The sequence below is a fragment of the Leptonychotes weddellii genome, chromosome 7 (assembly GCF_054177405.1).
Source record: "Leptonychotes weddellii isolate Sample4059 chromosome 7, ASM5417740v2, whole genome shotgun sequence".
NCBI classification, from domain to species: Eukaryota; Metazoa; Chordata; class Mammalia; order Carnivora; family Phocidae; genus Leptonychotes; species Leptonychotes weddellii.
The window spans coordinates 82,486,409-82,504,864 of record NC_138375.1 but is presented as its reverse complement, the minus strand read 5'-3'; the positions used below and the strand labels follow the sequence as shown (position 1 = coordinate 82,504,864).

At 34.8% G+C, this 18,456-nt stretch overlaps 1 long non-coding RNA gene across 1 annotated transcript in view; it reads right to left on the bottom strand.

The window, feature by feature from the left end:
• Positions 1–18,456, bottom strand: part of LOC145722484 (uncharacterized) — a 377,440-nt gene that overhangs the window by 123,107 nt on the left and 235,877 nt on the right. The window lies entirely within an intron of this gene.

Below are 18,456 nucleotides of genomic sequence, written 5' to 3'. Positions count from 1 at the left end.
CCAAAGGCAAGGGAAGCAAGGGCAAAAATAACCTATTGGGACTTCATTAAGAAAAAAAGCTTTTGCACAGCAAAGGAAACAGTCAACAAAACCAAAAGACAACCGACAGAATGGGAGAAGATATTTGCAAATGACATATCAGATAAAGGGCTAGTATCCAAAATCTATAAAGAACTTATGAAACTCAACACTCAATCAAATCAAGAAATGGGCAGAAGACACAAACAGACCTTTCTGCAAAGAAGACATCCAAATGGCCAACAGACACATGAAAAAATGCTCCATATCACTCGACATCATGGAAATACAAATCAAAACCACAATGAAATACCACCTCACACTGGTCAGAATGGCTAAAATTAACCACTCAGGAAACAAGAGCTGTTGGTGAGGATGCAGACAAAGGGGAACCCTCCTACACTGCTGGTGGGAATTCAAGCTGGTGCAGCCACTCTGTAAAACAGTATGGTGGTTCCTCAAAAGTTGAAAATAGAGCTACCTTATGACCCAGCAATTGCACTACTGGGTTTTTACCCCAAAGATACAAATGTAGTGATCCGAAGGGGCACGTGCACCCCAACCTTTTACAGCAGCAATGTCCACAGCAGCCAAACTATGGAAAGAGCCTAGATGTCCATCAACAGATGAATGGATAAAGAAGAAGTGGTATATATATATAATGGAATATTATGCAGCCATCAAAAAATGAAATCTTGCTATTTGCAATGATGTGGATGGAACTAGAGGGTACTATACTAAGCGAAATAAGTCAATCAGAGAAAGACAAGTATCATATGATCTCACTGATATAAAGAATTTGAGAAAAAGACAGAGAATCATAGGGAAAGGGAGGGAAAAATGAAACAAGATGAAACCAGAGGGGAAACAAACCATAAGAGACTCTTAATCTCAGGAAACAAACTGAGGGTTGCTGGAATGGAGGGGGGTGGGAAGGATAGGGTGGCTGTGTGATGGACACTGGGGAGGGTATGTGCTATGGTGAGCACTGTGAATTGTGTAAGACTAATGAATCACAGACCTGTACCCCAAAACAAATAATACATTATATGTTAATAAAAAAAATTTAAGAGATACCAATATATATATCAGTGTGTATATATACATATGGATATTTGCATATGTGTGTATATTCACACATATGTGTATATTCACACATATGTATTCATTATCTTTCATATAAATTACAGGATCTTTTTTTTTTAAAGATTTTATTTATTTATATGAGAGAGAGAAAGCATGAGAGGGGGGAGGGTCCGAGGGAGAAGCAGACTCCCCGCTGACTAGGGAGTCCAATGCGGGACTCGATCCCGGGACTCCAGGATCATGACCTGAGCCGAAGGCAGTCGCTTAACCAACTGAGCCACCCAGGTGCCCTAAATTACAGGATCTTAAACATGTTTATAGAAGTGGTAAAATTGTTGAAAATAGGACTGTCTGGAAAACTATGTATCAGTCTTCGCTTTTGTCTTGTGAAACCATCTTCTCCTTACAATTAGCAATTTCATAACCAAGATATTTGGTTTTTAGAAGACATGTATCTATGAATCCATGGACTCACTCACTTAGTTCTCTGCTGTCTCCCTAAACTCACTTTGAGAAGTTCCCAGTAGAGTGTAAGCTTCATGGGACAGGGATTTTATCTGATTTGTTTACTGTTATTTTCTGAGCTTCTAATACGGCCTGGGTCAATAAGCATTTGTTAAACAAGTAAAAATTTACAAACAAACAAAACTAACTAACCAAAGACACAAAAATGTTTTTTTTCCCCAAGTATTTTAAAATATTTTGGAGCATTTAAATTTTATATCCTTTTATGGCCTATAGAGGACTTTCTGTTAAGAAATTCAGTTCTTCTCTTATAGTTCCCTTATTCCCTTACCCTCTATTCCCTGTGGGCAGATATATTTGTCAGTAAACAAGAGAAGATGTATTACTTTTAATTAAAAGTACACATGCTACAAGATAACCAATAGGTAAAGCAGAGATAAGATACCAGTGGCCCTGATAGATAGCTGGTCTCCCTGAGCAGCTCCCTCTTATTTCACTTGCACATTTATCAAAGGGTTAGCTTCTGGCCTTGAATTGTGACCATGAAGGAATCTCAGAGGCTGGTTATTTGATAGTGAGATGACATACTTATGGCTCTTGACCCTGAGTCAATCCAACAGTGTCCTGGCTTGTGTAAATTTTGTAGTTCTTGAAGAGTTTGAATTATGTGATTCAAAATGACTCCTAAACACTTTTTTTTTTTTAGTCAAAACAAAGGATATAATGACTCTGATAAACACAGAGTATAAAGTCTATTTTTTGTTAGAATTACAGGTAACAGGCCCAGTGTTGGTTTGTTCGGCTATTCCCATTTTAACATTGTTTGGGTTACAAGAAAAAAGAGAAATAATGAGTAATTCAACCTGCCATCCAGGGAAAAGCCAGGGATCTTGGAAAACTTTATGTTCTTGTCCATTACTTTTTACTCAGCAGTCTCCCTTCTGTTCTTAAGACTGGGATAAAGAACCATTTCCTTGTCATAATGGCTTACCTGCTAGTGGGAAATCCTGGCTGGACATACATATATATAAAATGTCAAATGGCAAGCCTTTTGTGAATAGAAGGGTGTGTATGTGTCAAGCTTTAAAAACAGACCATTATAAAATAGTAAACAAATAATATACTATGAAGTAACAATCTTCAAATTATGGTACATGTAACCTAGGGTTACATGAAGATTTTCTGAGGGAACAAAAACAATCATACATATGCTTTCAGGAACTTAGCTGCCATGAGACCAAGCCAGTGTTTCTTTATCTTCTCCCCTTAAGCAGTCCACATTCATTTTTCAAAAGATAATTAATACTGCAATTGTGAATTGCTCTACTATATAAAATTCATCAAGGGCAGAAATAAAAGAGATGATTCAAAATTCTGACTTAGTGTCCGGAAAGTGGATGATAGTAATGACAAATATCTTATATTTATATATATCAAATGAATTGAAAGAATATTCATAGCTTTTACATTGATAGATTATTCAAAATATGTGACAATCTGTCATAATATTTTTTTTGGCACATGACTCAGAAAGTGTCTAAAGAATTGAGTGACACTGCCTTTTAACAACATTCTTCCCACTATCTACCTTTTTGTTAAAATGGTTCATAATGATTTACATACAAAATGCAAAAATAGGAATTATATTGATCCTGAACTATGTGTCAATTGAGCGATACGTGGTATTAATCCACAGATAATTGTAAAAAGAATAACTCCATCAGAAACATTTTTAAAATCTTTTTTATAACTAATAATTATAATAATGTATAATAATTCTATCAATTATATACTTATAATAATGATTAGGATACTCCAGGAAGAAAATGAACTTCAAACCATATTAGCACAAAAAAAATTCAAGTTTTATGTATAGTCTCTTGGTAATAAACTATAAAGGATGATTGGTAAAAGGCTTGAAAATATAAATATATTAGACTACAATTCTATGTGAAAGGTAGAACAGAAATATAAATTCAAGGAGAAAAAGATATACAATTTTTGTTAAAGGAACAGTTTTTCATGTATTTTTAAATGGATGATACTGAATATCAAAACATTGCTTAAAATATCAATACTTATGGTACACTGAAATTTATAATCTCTGCAACTATGTATATTTATGATATGGTTTTCTAGGTTAGCTTAGAAATGTGAGAAAAGCACTTTCTGTTTACAAAATTCTTTCAGGATTTGCCAGGAAAAAAGATTGAAGGTCACTGATATAAAGCATTCTGTGATAGACACTGCTACTGTTACTTTGCATTTTTCACTTATTTCTTGTCATGATATAATTCTTGATCTTATCAAAAATCAATCATCCAGCTGGTGATTTTATTTGCTCCTTCTCATGTATCTAGCTGTGAACATGCGACCAAAACAATGTGGGACAAAATGGCATATGCAACTTCTGTGTGGTCACCCTAAAGGAAATTGCTTGCCTTCCACTTCATCTTCACTCTTTCAAACTCTTGGGCAATGGCTGAATAGTCACTTGGACTCCGAAATGAAAACCACACGAGAGAGATCAGGGCCGTTGGCCAACCAGCCCCAGATGGCTCACCTCTGATTTTAAACATTAGTGAAATAAATAGGTCTCTTATTTAAGTCACTATTTGGAGTGTTTATTTATAACATCAATGCACTCTAATGTACATGCTAAGTAGAAAAATAAATGGAAAAGCAAATAGCTATATTATTTCAGAAGATGTAGTAACATCAACATAGTATGGTGAATAAATACAGTACTGAACTGTACTGAGCATAATGAGCTTATAACCCAGTCCTAGCTTTGACATGATAAGGTTGTTTTCCTTTGGACAAGTAATTTTGCTTCTCGAAAGCTGTTTCCTAAGTAAAGGGAATGGATCAGATATCCTTAAAGTCTTATTACTTAAATTACAGTGCTTTTCTTTTTGTAGAGAAGACCAGGGGAAGTTTCAAGAGAAGTTATTTAAATTGGGCCTTGAACAATAATTTAATGAATGCCCCTAGGAGATGTGAATCACAGAATAAAAATACAAGTCTCCTGGTGTCCGCTAATAATCTACATAGGGTAGAATAAATTGAGTTCATAGGGCAACATATTCTTAGAGCGGAGATATGTTTATTGAATACAGCAGCTCTGTGGAAATGCAGTGGTTGCTTAACAGATTACTAACAGTATCTAACCCATTCTTATATTTAAATGATCTTGTAATTCTAACTCTTAGCAGACTCCAACATAAGAGATAAATAATGCTAGGCTGACAATGATCATGGCAGTGGTAAGGTGATTTCATTCTGTTAAAAACAAACAAGATCTTGACAGCTGGCTGTTGAAAATGAGAAAATTAGGAATAAGAGTACTAGAAAATGAGGAATGATTTGCAAGTTCATTTAAACATAGATAAAATGTTAGTGGGGTTTATAATGAAAGTGATTAGCTCTTTTAATTTTTAAATGATTTAAATTATGTAACACTATAAATTATTAAGCAACTTGATATCTGAAATCATTTATAATTTGTGTCAACCACTAAGGAAAAAAAGCAGGTTTTACAAAAATGTTGTAAGTACCTATGATGTACATGATTCTTCATTAGGTTTTCTTTTAAAGAATTTATTTATTTATTTATTTGAGAGAGAGAGAGAGAGAGAAGGCGTGCAAGCAGGGGAAGGGGCAGAGGGAGAGAGAGAGGAGACACTCCCAAACTGTGCTGAGCATGGAGCCCAAAGCAGGGCTCCATGCCATGACTGTGAGTTCATGACCTGAGCCGAAACCAAGAGTTGGATACTTACTTGACTGAGCCACTCAAGTGCCCCCTTTATTAGGTATTTTTTAACATGTGTTCTTATTTAAATTTTAAAACGACACTATTAGATTTTTTTCCATGTTATTAGAGATGATCATTTGGATTTTCATATTTTTGTATATTATGAATAAAGTTTTTGAACATACTTCTGTACAAGTGCTTATGTGGATACATGCTTCTATTTCTCTTGGGGAAATACCTAGAATGAGGAATGTCTGGATCCTATGGTAGGTGTATATTTAAATTTTTAAAAAACGGACAAAAGGTTTTCCAAGGTGGTTGTACATTTTACATTTTCACCAGCAATGCATTACAGTCCAGCTCTGCTATATCTCATCAACACTTACCATGGTCACTCTCTTTAATTTTAGCCATTCTAATAGATGTGCAGAGGTATCTCTTTGTGGTTTTAATTTTTTGTGAAAGTTATATGAGAATGAGCATATCGTCCTGTACTTACTGGCCATCTTGAATGCCTTTTGATCAAATAAGTTACTATTTTAATTGGTTTTTGACTTACTATTGTTGGGTATTTATCTTTTACATCCTTTGTCAGATATATGTATTATAAATATTTTCTACCAATCCAAGATTTATTGAATTTTTTTTAAGATTTTATTTATTTGTCAGAGAGAGAGAGAGTGAGAGAGCAAGCACAAGCAGGGAGGAGCAGCAGGCAGAGGGAGAAGCAGGTTCCCTGCTGAGCAGGGAGACCAATTCAGGACTCGATCCCAGGACCCTGGGATCGTGACCTGAGCTGAAGGCAGACACTTAACTGAGCCACCCAGGTGTCCCAGATCTATTGATTTCTTAATGTTGAATACTGAAGAGCAAACATTTCTAATTTGGATAAGTCTGAATTTTGTTACGTTGGTTCTTTCATGTTTCATGCTTTTGTTGTATTCTACGAAATTTCTGCCTATCCTATCCAATGCCATGATTTTCCTCTAGGCTTTCCTCTATGAGGTTCAATGTTTCTTTTGTTTGTTTGTTTTATATTTTGTTTTCTGATACATTTCAAATTAACCTTTTATGTACGGTTGCATTAATTTTTATTGCTGTCATAATAAAATACCACACACTTTGTGGCTTAAACAATACAAATATATCACCTTAAAGTTCTGGATCTCAGAAATCTAACATGGAACTCACGGTAAAAACCAAGGTTTTGTGGAGGCTATATTTCTTACTGGAGGCTCTGGGGGCAGGGGGAATCTGTTTCCTCACTTGAGCTTTTGGCAAAATTCAGTTTCTTATAGTTGTAGAACTGAAATTGCTATTTCTCTGCTGGCTGTCAGCTGAGGACTTCTAGAGTATGTCCACATTACTTGGCCTGTGGCCTTTTCTCCAATTTCAATGCCAGCAACAGTGAGTGGAATCCCTTTCATGTCACATCTCTCTCTGACTCAGGCAGGAAAAGTTCTTCACTTTTGAGGATTCATGTGTTTAGATTCAGCCACTTGGATACTCCAGGATTATTTCCCCATTTCAAAGCCCTTAACCTTGATCACACATATTAATTCTCTTGACATGTAGAGTGATAAATCAAAGGTCCAGGGTTATGCATATGGACATTTTTGGGAGACCATTATTCTGCCTACAACAATGGTCAATAATATCTTTTTTTCCAATAATAAATATTGTGTTATTTTAACATCTCAATTTGAAAAGATTTTTCTTTCCCCATGGAATTGCCTTAGTAATTTTGTTAATCATTTGACCACATACGCTTGCATCTCTTTCTGGAATATTCACTTTGCTTAATTTCTCTATATGCTTATTCTTTCACCAATAGTATACTGTATTGATTACTATGCCTAGAAATTAGGTAAAATAAATCTTCCAACTTTGTTTTTTGGAAAACTGATCTGGCTATTCTATTTTGTTTGCATTTCCACATACATTTTCTGATTACTTCTTTAGGCCTTTTACAATTTATCTCAATACTATTTATAATTTTTAGTATAAAGTGTCTGAAAATATTTTTTTCAACTATGTTCCTAATTATTTTATGATTTTGGTAATATTGTAAATATTTTGAAATGATACTTTCCAAGGGTTTGATGCTAGTATGTAAAAAACAACATATATTTTATATTAACCTTCTATCCTTTGACTTGCTAAATTTACATATTAGTTCTAGTACTGGTTTTATACATTCTTAAGGATATCATATGCAAACAGTCATGCTGTTTACAAATAGAGAGTTGCTTATTCTTCTTTGATATTAATCTTTTACTTTCTTTCCTTATTACAGTAACTAATATCTCTATTACAACGCTAAATAGAAATATTAAGAGTAGATATCCCTTACCTTATTCCCAAACAAGAAGTGTTCAATATTCATCATAAAATAAAATGCTAAGTTTTCATAGCTGCTCTTTATCAATTTGAATTCTTCAAATTCCTAGCTTGCTGAGTCTTTCTCATTAACGTATGCTGAATTCTGAAGATCTTTAGTTGTTGTTGCTTTTCATCTAATAAGGTGATCGCATGGTTACTGTGCTTTATTCTGTGTGTTAGTCCAGGTCTTCTAAGAAGCAGATGCTAAGACAGGAGTAAGTATGCAAAGATTTTATTAGGAGACCATGAATGAAAGAAAACTGTGAAGATGCTGGGGTCTAGAAAACCATCAGTCAACACAAGTCTGACACTGTGTGCAGAAGAGATGGTTAAAAGATTGAGTAGAAGTATACTAGAATGTAGTGGAGTCTAAGGAAAGCTGAGTTAGGTCATCAGGGAGTTCTCAAGTCAAAGTATCCCATGGAAAGAGTCCCATGTCTCCTGCTTTGTATCCCTGCCAATGCCTGGTCACTGGCTGGGAGCAAATGAGCAATGGATTTCAGAGTGCATCAGCTGAGGCCCACTGTCATCTTTGCAAAGTGTAAAGGCTATCTTATCGTCCTGTGGATGAAAGCAAAAAGCTAATTGGAATAATAAAATAGAAGGAACACAGCCCCTTTTTGGCATTTTTACAGCACGCACAAGCCTCAAACAGCCTACCTGCAGAATTTTTGTGTTAAATAATTTCCTTACTGATTTCTTCAGTAGTATTTATTTGATTGTTGCCCTCAAATACAATCCTAGTTGATATCATAGATTAAATTTTTAACATAGGGTCTGGTACAGGTACTATGACCTTCTTTAGTATCTATTATTAGTAAGACATCTACCAGTTCTACTAAACCAAATATAAAACACCCAGAAGATACTAAAATTTGTTTTTCCTTAATAACACAGACTTACATTAAACATTTTTGTACAAAATGAACAAGGTGAGTCATTAGTCCTTTCCCTGATAGACATTACTAAAAGAGAAAAGCTACTATCTTGAGGATAATAGGGACTCATAGGCCAATATACAACATAACTGAAGAATAGAAGCACTTCAAAAGAAAAACAGAAAGTGGACAATATATATCACCTGAAGGAGAATTATTGGAGCAGTGAACAAATAATTTAAAATAAGTATATTTAATCAGGAAGAGGAAGATATTAACATGTTAAATCCTAAATGAAATGAAGAACACAATAGGAGAAAAAAAATTATGGAAAAGAAATAGCTGAAAAATGAATTTACAAGTAAAATGATTATATGGGGTAAATTTCACAGAAAATGTTGGGATAAAGAGATAAATAACACAAAAGAAAAATTAATAAATATAAATAACAGAAGCATAAATATCCAAATAATATTGATATCTTAAAGAGAAAAACAAAAAATAAAAAGGAGGATTAAAATTAAAAACTTGATAAATTTTTTAAAAAATAAAAAAAGAATAGAAAGAATAGAAATGAGAAAATAATGGAGTAAAAATTTCCCAGAGTCAACTAAATCTAAAGACCAAAGTCTAAATGGTTTATAGATCCCTGTTAGGTAAGAGAAGGAAAAAGTTCATAGTAACATTTTAGCATTGTGGTTACAAATAGAAAATCCTAAACTTTTTTTTTTTTAAAGATTTAATTTATTTATTTGACAGAGAGAGAGAGACAGCGAGAGAGGGAACACAAGCAGGGGGAGTGGGAGAGGGAGAAGCAGGCTTCCCGTGGAGCAGGGAGCCCAGTGTGGGGCTCGATCCCAGGAGCCCGGGATCATGACCTGAGCTGAAGGCAGACACTCAACGACTGAGCAACCCAGGCGCCCCGAAAATCCTAAACTTCTTAATAAAGCTTACTGAGCATGGGTGATAATAATATGTCAAATATAAAATCAACAAAGGATTTATATCTAGACTATACATGGAACTACTTCAAATCAACAGGAATAAAATAGCAAACACAACTGAAAATCAGGTGAAAGATACGATCAAGATTCGGAGGAAGACATCTGAAAGTTTTATGAGAATATGAAGGAATGCTTACCATTTTAATAATCACAAATACACAAACCAAAACAAAAATGAGAAATCATTTCACATTTCTTATACTGGTAAAAATTGAAAAGATGAAAAATACTATTTATTGGGGAAAAGTGGGAATATTTAAACTAGCATGGATTACAGGTGGGAGATATAGACTAGCCATATGGAGAGCCATCAAGTACTATTTTGTAAGATATCCTGTGACCTAGAGTTTTGGCTTTTGAGTAAATGCCCCAAAGGCAAATATATTCAGCAATATTTAATGAAGAATTATCTGTAGTATAAGCTCAGTGTTACCAATGTAACAACAGAAAGGTAATATACTGTGGATAAGAAATACAGAGTATTATGGACAGTTAGAAGAAATGGATTAGATTTATGTATAACAATATAAGTGAAAAGAATTTTTTAACATAATACCAAGTGGGAAAAAAATGAAAAAAGGGAGATATGTAGTATCATTCACCAGAATAAATGCCTATGAATAGGACACAAGACACAATTTACAAGAATGCATGCAAACTAAAAGATAATAAATATATTAGAACTGCCTAAAGAAACAGAAGGAAAATAGAAATAGGGGACAGAGACAAAAAGTCATAGGTAAACTAAACAAGAACATGGCCTGTGCTCAGACCAATGTTGATAATAAGCCATGATTTCAGGAGTAGGATTAATTCAACTTTGTGCACTAGAGATGGAAGGAAAACAAAAAAGAATTAAAGAGAAAGAGCAAAGATATTCATTACCATGACTAAGTGATTATCCAAAGCTTTACTTTTAAGCAGTCAGGATGAAATACATATTTTTAAAACTTTGAAAGGTATTTAACAATTTTATTGCAATTTGATCATCTCTTATTTATACCTTGGCTATGGATAAAACTACTTCTTTACATAAGTGTCTGGGGTGCTGTGAAGATTAAATTGAGTAACACAGATAAAGCAATTAGCAACCGCCTAGAATAATGAGCATTCAAAAATATTGGCTACATAAAAAAAATAGAATAATACAGGGCATTAAAACAGTAAAAATCAGCTAAATTAAACTTTTTTAAAAATTTGCCTCAAATCATGGATAGTATGACCTCTTAATCCTTATTTTACCATTTAAGTGTGTGGCTAGTTCCAATAGACAAACCTTCATAAGGGCATAATTGAAATTAAGAATGAAACTTCCCATCTGGGTTAACTGGTTTTTATTCAGTAGAAACTTGTCATTTCTATTCTCTGAGTCATAATATGCTACATAAAAATCAGCTCCTTAAACAACATTATGTAGTGAATTTTTTAATCAGTATTACAGTTTGATGGATATTTGCTTGCATGCTTTTTTTGTTTTGGTTTTCTTTTCTCCTACAATCACTAAAAAAACAGAGTTTGTATTTTCAAATGGTTTTGCTTTATATTTTCATACCATACCATACCACATTTCTCCTGAAGTCATAATAGTGATTAAAAATTAAATATAAGAGATGGTGGCTATATCTAAACTTCACAGTGAAGAAAACAATAGGCCTAAAGAAAAAGTTTGGATAGGCATACAAATATGTTCCGTTGTTAAGTTGCTACATTCAAGAAGTAAACACAACTGAAGCCCTTGAGTAATTTCCAGTTTTGACCCTAACTATCTAAATATGATGATTACTCATTTCTCACACAATAGTTCAACAGTTCTGGCTTTTGTGAGAATATATTTTCTACAAATTGCTAGGAGCAAATACTGTTCAGGAGCAAGTATTGTCTGGGCTATTATTCTTAGTAAACTCCCAGAAATCAAGCATGATCTACTACCAGTTGATTCTGGAACTCAAAATGCACTAAGCAAGCAGATGTCAAATGTTCTTAGGCAAAAATCTGTGATAGAGAAACATTCCTCACATTTCCTTTAGGAATTCCCTTCTCCTCCTACATCCATACACACCTATATATATCACTCCCTTTCTATAGCCAGCAGTAACTTGACATCATACTATTTCCTAAAATAATGTTCTTGTAGTGTTAAAAAAAAAACCCACACAAGAATTACCTCTGGTCTGTTAAAAATTCAGATCCTGGACTTCATAACAGACCTTATAATAAATCAGGATCTGAATACTTTATTTAAAAAAAAAATCTCAGTTGAAATTATATAGAGATTCTGCTCTAAGCATTCAGCTCTTGTGACTAAGTTTCCTCAAATCCATGAAGATCCCAAAGCACAATGTGCCAAAACGTAGCAGATATTACTTTAAGAGTAAATGAGAAGACTCTAGTCACTATATTGCTATTAAAGAACAAAAGTTAATACTGTTCATTGAAGAATAAAACAATCATGAAAGGTTAAATGGTTTGACATATTGTCAGATTACCTGAATTTATATTTGTTCAACTGAAGACAAACTTAATTGAGCAGTTAATAAGTTTACTCTGTTCCCTACAGCAAAGGAATCTTTTCCTCAGCAAGAATAAAGCGGCTCTGTACAGAATCCATGTGCACATGAATCTTTGTCTCAAAATAAAATCTATCCTCTTGAAAGAAGATTGAGAAAATAGTAATCAGAGAAGTTATGGTTACATTTCTGAACTTTCTATGGAAGATAATTCAAAGTGGTATTTCTTGAGTACTTTTTTAAAATTTATTTATTTGAGAGAGAGAGAGAGAGACAGAGAGAGCAGGGAGGCGGAGAGGGAAAGGCAGAAGAGAAGCAGACTCCCCAATGAACACAGAGCCCAAAGCATCATCTGAGCCAAAAATCAAGAGTCAGATGCATGACCAGCGGAACCACCCAACTGCCCCTTTTGAGTATATTTTATCTTAATTGCTAGATAGGCAGAAGCTGCCTCAGATTTATAAAGATTAGAAATTTCTACTTTTTTTTTTTTTTAAGATTTTATTTATTTATTTGACAGAGAGAGAGAGACCACAAGTAGGCAGAGAGGCAGGCAGAGGGAGAGGGAGAAGCAGGCTCTCCACTGAGCAGGGAGCCCGACGTGGGGCTCGATCCCAGGACCCCGGGATCACGACCTGAGCCGAAGGCAGCCGCTCAACCGACTGAGCCACCCAAGCGCCCCTAGAAATTTCTACTTTTAATTAATTTTGGTAACTTTGAAGTTTGTTTTAAATAATTAATCCATTATAAATATAGCTTTATATCAATTGATACTTGTAATCTACCTTGTTGTTTTGATAAGCCCTTTTCTCCATCAACATTTACTCATAAAATCTGTGCTGATTCTTACTAAATTCCTCAGTCAAAATAAGCAAACCTAAAAAAAAATACAACAGGCACTATGGATTAGTCAAAGAAAGAAAAATCAAATACCTGAACATATGTTGTATCTGTGCACAAGTCTGTGTGATATGCTGCTATAGTGTGTCGACTTGGCTAAGATGAACTATATTGTATTTCCTAGAATTACCTTTCTTATAGTTTCTGGCTAGGAGAGGCCACAAGGAGAGTTCTTGGAGATTTGGAATGCACAAGGGAAGCAGCAACCATTTTGTGCACAGGTACACATTGTTGCTGATCAGCTGATTCACCTCACTAGTGTGAAGGGGAAGCTGGGCATGCAACAGCCCTCCCTTCTCAGGATCAACCATCAGTTTCTCTCACTCCTGGACCAGGTGTGTGTGCTCACCTCTGGGACAAAGGGCCCTAGCATCTGCAGGATACTCTTGTCACCAAGGTCAGGAGCAATAATACCAGACTTGGGGCCCACTGGGGCTCCAGCTCATGTTTGTGGGTTCCAGCCTGACCTTGATCTTCCCCATTTTGCATCCATCATCCTTTCCTGACTGCCTGCCCTATGGACTCTGGGCCCTAGCATCAGATGTGGCAACAAGAGTAAGACCAATGTCCTGTAACATATGCATTAATATATATGTATGTTGGGTGCCTGGGTGGCTCAGTTGGTTAAGCGACTGCCTTCAGCTCAGGTCATGATCCTGGAGTCCCGGGATTGAGTCCTGCATTGGGCTCCCTGCTCAGCGGGGGGTCTGCTTCTCCCTCTGACCCTCTCCCCTCTCGTGCTCTCTGTCTCTCATTCTCTCTCTCTCAAATAAATAAATAAAATCTTTAAAAAATATATATATATATATGTATGTTTATATCTCCTATTGGTTGTGCTTCTCTGGTTGAACCGTGCGTGATAAAGTGTATGTATTGTGGTGTTCTCACAACTATCTTATGAAATAATTTCCTGTATTATCCCCATTTGGGAGATGAGGAAATGGCACTGGAGGTCAAAGAACTTGCCTAAGGTTGCATGGCAAGTAAATAATGCAGTCAGGATCAGAACCAGTCATACATGCCTTATTTAAAAAAAAAAAAATTGTTGTTTGGCACAGTAACACTTTACATAAAACTACTGATATACAGTAGGTACTCTCAAGACATGATTTTTCCCTGTCTGGGTGACTTTCCACACCAAATGTCTCAACAAACAGTGCAAGAATCCTCATGAACTGTATAGAGCATGCATCCACTAAACTTGCACATCATGAACGGGAAACACAGTCAATGTTTTGCTTTTGTTATCATTGTACTGTTCTCTCAAGGTGAACCAGAAATGAATGATTAATCACCTGCTTATATTTGGCTTTATTTATGAAATCTCACACAATCAATAATTTATTGCTCTCTGGAAAAAAGTAACTCACAGACAGTGAAAATGTAATGTTCCTTCCTTCCAGAAAGGAAGAGAACATGTGCTTGATTTTTTTGGAGATAACGGGGTAAGGGTGGAGGTGAATTTGACACTGACTATGAGACTGCCTAATCTTAAGTAGAAGAAGGGCAGCAGTGAAATTCTGGGGGTTTTTGTTTTTACACACTCATACACAAAAGGCTCATTTCTAGCTAACATATAAAATAATTTTCAATGAAATAGAATGTTATCCATTAACTAGGAGTGACAGCACTGTTTTTGTGTTGTTCTTTTCCGTTTTGTTTGCTATTTCAAATTAGAATTTAACTTGCTTAGAAACAATGGAAATAAAGTACCTGGAATTTTTAATATGGCCATTGACTCCAACTGTTCTCATGTTCTATCATGTTGATTTTTACTTAGGCCAATTTAACAAGGACAAATTCGTAGCATTTTTTTTTTTTTACTCACCCTTTTTTTTGTTTCTTATTTCACTGTCAGAGAATCACTTAAAGGAAAAATGTGTTTTTTTCCTTGATGGGGGCAAGTAGTATCATATTTGGCATGTTGTACCAAAAAAAAAAAAAAGCTGAGCGATCATGCAGAACGCAAGGGATATAATCTAAATTTCTCATAAGAGCATACAATACAAAAGGGTTTCATATACTGGGTCAGCCAGGTTCACTATGTAAATTGGGTTCCATGATCTCCGTCCAGAGACCCTCTGTCAGAGGTAAGATGTAGCTGGCCATGCAATATTTCCCCAGAAAATTCTCCTAATGTGCTAATGACAGAGAATCAAGAGGAATGGGTTTAGGAGAGAAATGGAAAAAAAAAAAGTGAGGGGGAGGACGCGGGGGATAGTGAAAAGGGAAGTTCATTGGAGAATTTCATTTGGACTCTATTTTCAGAATTCTATTCAGACTCTTGTCTATTTCTGTGTCAGACTGCTGGCCATAGTGAGACCTAAACCCAATCCTGCAGCTAACTGTGAAAATGATGGCTGTCTTACTAGAAAGACCAGGACAATGAAATCTATGGTACCTATGGCACAACTTGTTTTTACTACTTCCTTCTCTTAACAATGGAACCTTGACCGAACTTCACAAATCCCACTTTCACAATTCCAACCCACTGTTTCAAGGAGTAAGTTTCATGTGGAATGGGTCTTATTTGCCTTACAAGATATTATATCCCCAGAGCCTGGCACTTCGTAGGAATAATTATTTACTCAACGAGTTATTTTTATTAATGAATGATTGAGTTAATCAAAGGAAAGAGAAAAGGGTATATTTTATTTCATTTATTTATTGCTTGTTTTAGAAAGGGTTGATCTACATTTAACTCTGTATCTGGCTTTATCTTTTTTTTTTTTTTTCAAATTAAATGCCTGGTTTCATACTTTCACTGTAACCCTAAAAGGAGACACCTTAGAATTTGTTTTTAGCTACTGGTAACCATTTCAGGTTAACACTAAGCAATGGCAGAAGTCCAAACAGCTATGTCAAAATGATATGTGAAGGTGGAGAAAGTGTTGTCTATTTTACTACTGATGATAGCATACTTTACTTTTATAAAGAAAAAAAAAAGAGAACTTCATTGCATTAAAAAACTTTCACATTAAAAGGCTTAAGACTAAAACAATAATGTGGGTAAAAAGAAGACAATAATGATTTTTTTCCAATGATTTTGGTAGTTGTTGGCGGTCTTAAATATATACTTATTTTGTGTGATATGAACTTTTGATATTTTAAGTGTAATTTTTTTCCGAGTTAACTTTTCCCCAGATTTATGTCTACAAGTTTGTGAGATGATATCTATCAGAATAGCATGCCTAAATGCCACCTGTAAAAACAGCAGGAAAGCAATATAGTGAGGAACAAAACAGCAGGTAAGATACTGTTTGTGTAAGTGCCAGCTACATATTTGTTAAAGCTAATGAGGTGTAAAAGGTAATGCGACTTATCCTCATCTTGTCCAGAATCTGGAGGCATATTGAGAAGTCAGTCCCAAGAGAGAGGGGTGGAAAATTGCCTAGCTTGAGTAAAATCAATGGCCAAGAGGAAATAATGACATTTACTTCTTGAGTTTACTATAACCAGGTGCCAAGTTAATAACAGAGAATGTGTTGGCTTATAAATCTTCAGAGATGCCCACTGCCATATGTGATAAGGGGGCAGTTTATTCTTTTAAATTTTATTGTAATGCCTATCAATGCTGAAGAGAGATATAGATGGACGTGTGAAGTTTCTCTTTGAAGCTGGGCAGTGAGGAGTGCACTGGATGAGTTCCATCTTCAGGAATTAAAGTGCCAAAGTAAAAAGAGGCCCTATTTCATTTCTTATCATCAGCTAAATCAGGAGATACTGTGAGATCAAGTCCTAAATATTTTCTATCTTCTGTTGGTAATATTAAAAATTCTCTCTCCTCCTGCTCCAATAAGATAGATCTATGCTTACTCCTCATAAAATCAAACTCTATTAATACATATTAAGGTAACAGAGTCAATACTAAAAAAGAATGGTTTGAACCCTGTGTACAAGTTTATAATTGTCTGTATATCACCTACTCACTATTGGGAATTTCTTAAGTGTCTTAAAGGTAAAATGGTTTGAAAATTCAGACCTCTGTTGACTTTTTTTTTAATTCTCCTTTTCTACTTCATGATTCTCAAATTTCAGCATACACTTAAACTACGGAAGTTGTTTGTATATACAAAACCATGTATACTTTGATTTGAAAAGTTTTATTTTGGCCCATATGCAGACCTTTTGGCCTAACAACATCTAAAAAGCTGTCTAGGCTGTGTTAATCTGGGAACAAAATTTAAGAATTTAAAAAAAACTCTCTAAAGCTTTATAATGCTTTCTCACCTTGGCAATCCTAGAAATTATGGAATTGGCTTGCATGATTGTAAGCAATGCCTAGGAAACCAAAATCCATATGGCAGGCCATCGAAAAGTACAGCTGGAATTCTGTGACATGAGCTAAAGGAACACACAGGAGACTTTCTTTTTCAAAGAAGCCTCAGGTCTGTTCTTAAGGCCTTTCAATGACTGAACCAATTCTCCATCCCCCCCGCAGATTATCTATTACAATCTCTATTATTAAGCCAACTGATTATGGATATTAATCACATTTTCAAAATACCTTCGAGCAACACCTAGGTTAGTGTTTGAAGATAACTGGAGATTATAATCTAGCCAAGGTGACACATGAACCTAACCAATGCAACTATTTCCTTCAACAATAGAACAAATTATGTTTTCCAAGCAGCAACTAAATGATATTGATGAATTGTTTTACAGAGCATATAGGATGAAAACCACATTTCGTTTTTCCCCAGATGTTTTATAATAATCATTTGTTCTTTGGAGGACCATGGAATGTGCATGTGTTTTTAAGTTTTAATTTGTATTATGGAAAATTTCAAGCATACAAAATAATGCAGGCGATAACACAATGAAGGCCAATGTACCCATAATCCAACTTCGGCAATTATCAACATTCTGTTAGTCTAAAATACATTCATACATATGTACTCCTGCCTGGATTTGATTCTCGATCTATAAAAAGTATGAGGAAACTTATCTGGTTGAGGGAATAGCAGAGTTATGTTTTTCATTTCCATCCAGGGGATAATCCTTGTGAGTAAAAAGATGGCCAGAATAACCTGCACTATTGTTTTCTTTCTCCTTTAACTTTTTTCCCCTGGGGAATGCAATTGAATTTTATGACACCACCATTTATTGAATATATGTAACTTTCCTACGGAATAATAATTTTTTTAAAGAATACTAGAGAAAGACAACAGTGAGCAATAAGAAACCTAGGTAGATAGCAGGATAAAGATGTATCTTACTGGTTTTTTTTAAATGATGTAACTTAAAAGTATATGAAAATAACCCTTTTAATAATATAACAAAAATAAAGTTAGTGTTTGAAATGGGATTGAAAAGTAAGGTGAGAGAGAAGACAAGAAATGTACTTATTTATTAGTACTATATTTATTAGGTATTAAATGTACTTATTTATTAGGCTATAGCACAGTTGATGAGATGGTGGAATGCCACATTGCTTTTAGTCAGTGCTGTATTGCTTTAAT